Raw genomic sequence first — 7,521 nt, forward strand, 5'->3', positions numbered from 1 at the left:
TGCTGCACTAGGCAAGGAAAAAGGACGTCCGACAAAGATATTAGGGAGTATCCCATGACTTGCCACCTCAATGTGTATTTGAAATGTTCGCCACCGTGAAAAGTAACGCCATACAATGGATGGGAAGTGTTAGTGCACACATTATGCTTCAGTAGCAACGAAACTTTTACATACATAAGACTAGCCTTTGTATTTTGTGTGCAACTAGTGGGGCAATGTCAAGCAACTGAAGGTCATCAGTTCTTAACAGTCGACGATAGTTGATCATATACATGACTTAACAAGACTAGTTTAGTTATTTTGATTCGTAGGTTAGACCTTTTTCTGATCAAACCATTGTCTACTTCTTGATCGAAAATACATCTCTTCGACAAGTGCGACAGGAACATCAGCTGGGAATCAGTGGTACAGGTGAGTACCGATTATCCTGGAGGTAGCAGAGTGATTTGACCAAAATGGAAGGGGGTGGTCTCAGTGTGGGGAGGGGGTGGGCGGGAGAATTTATTTACGGCTCAATCAAAATCCAAAGAGTCCGATTCTGCGTAATAACTAAGTACAGCCTCTCTCAACACATATGGTTTCATGGTGTGCAACACATTTTTTATAATAACGACATCACAAGTGAAATTGAAAATGTATTTCCTCCTTTTTCTCTCTGTGATAGCTTAGAATTTAGGTGGAAAGGGGTTGAGCTAGGGGTATGAAGACGTGAGACTCAGTTTAACAGTTCTTTTTATTAAACATCAAAATACTTCTGATAACATACTAGAGATACACTTCCAATTAAATAAGATATTCCTGTAGCTTATAAATATCCTTAAGCAGGGCTCGACAAAATCAATACAAAACTGTCTTCCATTAAGTGAAAGAATTAAAATCCAGAATTTGACTGTAATGTGCATAACTGGACAACAACATTAACAATTTACAATGCTTGGGAAACACAAAATGGCAAAACAACTTTTAGACTTAACAAGGGCCACACAGTTACGCATTCCTCTACTATTATTACTGTCACCTCTTAGCTACGTAAACAAGCCGCATGCAACTCTCCATCAAATTACCTGCGTATATGTGTTACTAAATTCTTATACAATTATGAAAACAATTGATTGTTCACATAGGGTAAGTAAAAAGATGAATTCTCAGAAGTCAACTCACAGCATAGTTTAAACTAACACTTTAGGATTAACGCATTTAATCACACTCACAACATGTAGCCAGCAAGTAGAGCTGTCTTGCCCACAGTGTACATACGCAGATTCCAGTGTTCCATCAATAAGCAACCACAACCTCTCACTCCGACACTAAAGACGTGAGTGCAGAATGTTATCGCTCGCACATACACCGAATACATCACTCGTATACCACACAAAGCACTGTATCAATCGTAAAGTCACCAGTGAGCAACGACGGCTGCAAAAACCCGTGGGTAGTGTTCCTCTGGACAGTCAAATGCCCCTTACTCCTCCTCCACTAGCATCACTGTCTGTTCCACCGGGAAAGATACAAACTGCTCCTCCAGGCTGTTGTGTCCACACAACGACCACGTCCTGCACAAACCCATGGCGGACTAGAGATACTGGGCCTCGATACTGAAAGCCATCTTGTTTGTGACGTAAACAAAGTCTGCCCGTGAGTAGATCTAGCACGTGACATGACCGGTTAGTTTCTATACGTGATTCAGAACTTTCACATTGACAGGTCGTTATTCGTGTTTGTTATCTTCAGCTGCTAAAGTGAAGGTTATAAAGTTGTAGTTCTATTAACAGTAAGTGTTTCTTAACTGTTAGTATAAGGCTTAATTGTAATTTCTTAAAGATCTCAATTTTGGGCAGTACTTGCAGACTGGACATACGGAGATTGCGCACTGTTTCCATAGTCGGACTTATTTTGCAAACTGTCTTAACAGCGTTTTTACCACGCCCCCACTAAGTTGGCACGCCTACTCCTTGGACTCGGTCTGCCGGTCATGCTTTATCGCCTTGCGGGGTTTTCAGGGTTCCAAATGGTTTTAATTTCAGAACGTCAAATTAAACACCTTTCAGCGTCTAAATTTCCAGAGTGTTATTTCATTGGGCTACCAGTTTCGGCGATATATTACACTATTTTCAGGCCACTGCGTACAGACAACAATGGTAACACTACGAAATACATAGCAAAAGTAGTAATTTGTGGTAACATATAACAATACCAAGCTGTACAGGGAGCAACATCAAAGTTACAGATAAATTAAGGAATAATATGAGAGAGAGTTGCACGCTATATTGATATAAACCAGGGAACAAAATATATATGTCATATCATCATATTGCATGTTATACTTGGATATCAGTTTAATGCTAGTATCAGTACCCGTGAAACAACTTGAGCAAAACAATTATAGTCATACACTGATGAGTACAAATTGAAGGCAAAACATTTCATTACATACTGCCATATACTAGTGAAACATAAACCACTTAATGGAGGTCAATCCCACAACCATCTTTATCATCATGTTCCATATACGAATAATAACTAATGAAACAAGAATATAAAGTTATATTAATGCAGTCTATCACAGATTCATAAGTTGCCACTTATTTAATAAAACATTTTAACGAACCAAACTATGAATCTAACGTAGTATACCGTAACGATTTCCTACTAAGCAGTAAGTATTGAAATATATGTAAAAAGATAAGCACGCGTGCGGCTGGGTGAAATACCAAACCATAACCTATGAAGTAGGTCCAAAGAAGAGTACCGCAATAAATACGCAGTATGTCAGGAAGACACTCATTTCAATCAGAACAACCAAATACATGTACCTCTATATGTCATGTAGCTCTTCAGCAGCGGAATACAAATGATGGTATGACCTACCACAGAAAAACCACCAGAAAACATGTGTCAGGATACACTACACAATGGGTAGTATGTCAACTGGTACCTTAGATGGTTAATTGAGACTATCGACGTCAAGGAATATACCAGAACACTGTGCCGGCTATTATCAAAGTATTAGAAGTACAGCTGTGCAATCTGAACAAAATCCCCTATCAACTCATAAAAGTTGTAGTCCCCTGAAAACGAACACTCGTCATGTACCATGAAAACAATGACAAGAGAGAAGAACTCGCAACACTAACACCATAATGCCAACAAATGTAGCGCACCAACCACCGTGATTACATGTCGAAGAATGAAGGTAAGCAAGTAAGTAGGTCAGGGTAACGTTAACTTACGCCATATAGGACTTACGAAAAAACTAGAAAGATACAAAAAACTAACAACATCTATGCTGTCTCCAGAATAGGTACTGCAGGATTATAGTGCTGCTTAGAAAAATGATGTTACCAACTAAGTAAGAAATACGTTTAAAGAAAAATTCCTGTACATGTTGAATACCAATAAAACAATATCGAGTTTAGCTACACTTCCACTGCACGAAATTGTTAGCGAGAAGCGCGACAATCACAATCTACAATTTGTATCCCTCACAGAGTGGTATCACATATATACAGTACACATGAAAGCGTTTCAGTCAGTACTGAGTCATAACCAGGAAACTATCTTAATGTGTTCTAATATACAGGCAAATGCAAATGTAAAGTAGAACCCCGCTTCAATTATCAATGGACAAAATGATCAGAAATTTGAAACTTGCAATCTGTTTACATTAGTCTACAATCATACTTGGGAAACCAAACCCGAGTGCTTCAAGTAGATGAATCTTAAAAGAAACAAAACGGTCACATAAGCCATCGACAGAAGTCATGGTATAGAAACACCTTATGTGAATGAATGCTTAACAGTGGATGAACTAAAGAAGGGGGGGGGGGCGGAATTCAGACAAAAGTGCATCCACATCAGATTGAGCACGTGTAACCAAATTCCCGAGTTAGAAAGCACTAATAATAAATAAACCGTTAATATGTGAAACCATTAAACCAAAGTCATGATACTAATATCATCAACATGAAAAGTGCTGAAGACATCGTAATGTTGTCTAAACGACAAATGTTAACAAAACCTATGGAATCTCGGGTGATGACTAACCTCTGTAAAAAGGAAAGGGGTGAAGACGGAGGGGGGGGGGCGTGGGGGGGGGGGGGGAAGGGGGACACAACATGAGAGATAACGTTATATTTGGGGTTACAGTACAGTACATTACCCAATATCAAATAACATCATGAAACTGATACAATCTGTTGAAAATCGTCAAAGAGTAGCATGACTAGTTTTAATTTCTTTTCTCAATGTATATATGAGCAAAGAGCAAACACTGAACCATGTGATGGTGCAGCTCAGGCATGGATGGGAGGAAGAATTGTGGGGTTTGTTCCCTGCCCACTTTGTCTTGAAAAACTGTAATTAGTTTCACACCTTAAGAAAAAATAGTCGTTGATTCGAGTCCACTTGGCGAAACAAGTTTCTCTTTCTCTTTTTCTTTTTTTATTTAATTCTGCTTAGATTAAAAATAATTTTTTTTTAAATCTCACCAAAAGCAGCAATTTTTTCTGAATCTCTGGGTAACGACTTTGACTAGTAAACAAAACGTCCTCGGTCTCGAGTTCGAATCTCGCCACTGCTTAAATTATGAATATCAATCACCAACAATGGTGACCGATGACTTCCGGCTCAAGAAAGCATCCTCGTTCTGCAAGTGGCCTTGTCAAAGAGGGTGAAACAGCCGACAGGGGTACTAGCCACACTCTTAACGTTGAGGTGGTAAACTGCCTCTAAAGGCGGAAGAATCAGCAACGGTCAACGACATGAGCATGCAGCAGCAATGGAAACCACTACATTAAAGACACATAATGTGTATCCACAGGGCATGTGGCCTATAATTGGTTGGTTGATTCGGTGGAGGACACAAAACAGCCAGCTCATCGACATCATCGGATTAGAGAAGGACGGGGAAGGAATTCGACCTTGCCTTTTCCAAGGAACCAGCCCAAAGAAAAATGTCATGATAATCTCTCCATTAGCATGAGATTCCGCAATGGTCCCCCATTCGGATCTCCAATAGAGGACTTTGACCATGAGAAAAAGATTGAATAATCAACGACAGGATAACGTTCTACGTGTCTGCGTTTAGGATGTCATAAGTTTGAATGTGATGGAGAAGTTAGAAAATCTGAAAAGGGAAATGCTGAGGCTCAATCTAGATGTAGTGGGGATCATTGAAATGAAATGAAATGGAATGAGATACAAGGATTTCTGGTCAGATGAGTAGAGGGTAATACCAACAGCAGCAGGAAATGCTATAACAGGAGTAGAATGCGTTATGAATAGGAAGGTAGGGCAGAGAGTGAGTTCCTGTGAACAGTTCAGTGATAGGATTGTTCTCATCAGAACCGATAGCAAACCAACACCGGCAGCAATATTTCAACTATACATCCCGACTTCGCAAGCAGAGGATGAAGAGACAGAGAAAGTATATGACATATTCAACGGGTAATTTAGCATGTAAAGGGAGATGAAAGCCTAATAGTCATGTTGGACTGGATTGCGGTTGTAGGTGAGGCAGTAGAAGAAAGGGTTACGGGAGAACAGGACTAACCTTGTTAATAGGAACGAGAGAAGAGAAAGAGTAATTAAGTTCTGCAATAAATATCAATTAGGAATACCGAATACTGTATTCAGGTATCACAAGAAGAGGGTGGATATTTGGGAAAGGCCCGGACATACAGAAATATTTTAGTTACATTACATCATGGTCAGGAAGAGATTCCGAAATGAGATATTGAATTGTAAGGCGTACCCATGAGGAGATATACACTCAGATCACAATTTAGTAATGATGAAGAGTAAGCTGAAGTTTAAGAGATTAGTCAGGAAGAAACAGTGCGCAAAGAAGTCGGAGTGCTAGGGAATGAAGAGACACGCTTGAAGTTTTCTGAGGCTAAGGATAATGTGATAAGGAAGAGCTCATTAGACAGTTCAGCTGAAGAGGACTGGACATCTCTCAAACGAGCAATCACAAAAGTTGGAAAGAAAGCCGTAGGTACGAGTACAAAGGATTTAATTGAGAAGAAGCCATGGATAACAGAGGAAACACTTTAGTTGATCAACGAAAGAAAGAAGTACAAAAGTTGCAGGTAAATTCAGGAATAGAGAAATACAAGTCACTTAGGAATGAAATAAATAGAAAATTCAGGGAAAGCAAGGCCAAATGGCTGCATGGAAAATGTGATGAAATCGAAAAAGAAATGATTGTAGGAAGAACTGACTCAGCACATAGAAAAGTGAGAAAACATTCGGTGAAATTAAAAGCAAGGGTATTAACATTAAGAGTGCGATGGGAATTCCACTGTTAAAAGCAGAGGAGAGAGTGGAGGGATGAAAAGAGTACACTCAAGACCTCTATAAGGGGGGAGATTTGTCCGATGATGTGATAGAAGAAGAAGCAGGAGTCGGTGCAGATAAGATAAGGAATCCACTGTTAAAATAAGAACTTAAAAGAGCTTTGGAAGACTTAAAATCCTGAAGATAGTAAGAACGGACAAGTGCGAGAATTATCGGCCAAGCAGCTTAATAGCTTATGTTACTGATAAGAATAATAAACAGAAGAATGAAAAAAAACTGAGAACGTATTAGATGAAAATCGGTTTGTCTTTAGGAAAGATAAAGGCACCAGAGAGGCAGTTCTGAGCGTGCGGTCGGTAACAGAAGCAAGACACAAGAAAAATCAAGACACGTTCATTGGATTTGTAGATCTGAAAAAAGATTCGACGACGTAAAATGGTGCAACATCAAAATTACGGGAAAGATAGGGGTAGGCTAGAGGGAAATACGTACAGCAGCCAAGACGGAAAAATAAGACTAGAAGACCAAAAACGAAGTGCTAGGATGAAAAAAAGTGTAAGACAGGGATGTAGTCTTTCGCCCCTGCTGTTCAATCTATACATCGAAGAAGCAAAGACGGAAATAAAAGAAAGGTACAAGAGTGGGATTAAAATTCAGTGTGAAAAGATATCAGTGATAAGATTCGCTGGTGACATTGTTGTCCTGAGTGAAAGTGAAGTAGAATAACAGGATGTAATGAACTGTCCAATGAGTACAGAACATGGACTGAGAGTAAATCGAAGAAAGAGAAAGAAATAAGAAGTAGCACAAATCAGAGCAGCGAGAAACTAAACATCAGAATTGGAGATCACGAAGTAGATGAAGTTAAGGAATTCTGCTACCGGGGCAGAAAATAATTCGTGTCGGATGGAGCAAGGAGGACATAAAAGCAGACTAGCACTGGCAAAAAGGGCATTCCTTGCCAAGAGAAGTCTGCTAGTATCAAACATAGATCTTAATTTGAGAAAGAAATTCCTGAGGTTGTACGTTTGGAGCACAACATTATATGGTTGTGAGACATGAACTGCAAGGAAGCCGAAACAGAAGAGAATGGAAGTATTTGAGATGTGGTCTTACAGAAGAAGAGGTTCTCCGCAAAATCGGTGAGGAAAGAACGTATTGAAAACGCTGAAAAGTGGAAAGGAGAGGATGATGAGATACCCGTTAATACATCAGGGAATAACT

The sequence above is a fragment of the Schistocerca piceifrons genome, chromosome 2 (assembly GCF_021461385.2).
Source record: "Schistocerca piceifrons isolate TAMUIC-IGC-003096 chromosome 2, iqSchPice1.1, whole genome shotgun sequence".
Taxonomy (NCBI): domain Eukaryota; kingdom Metazoa; phylum Arthropoda; class Insecta; order Orthoptera; family Acrididae; genus Schistocerca; species Schistocerca piceifrons.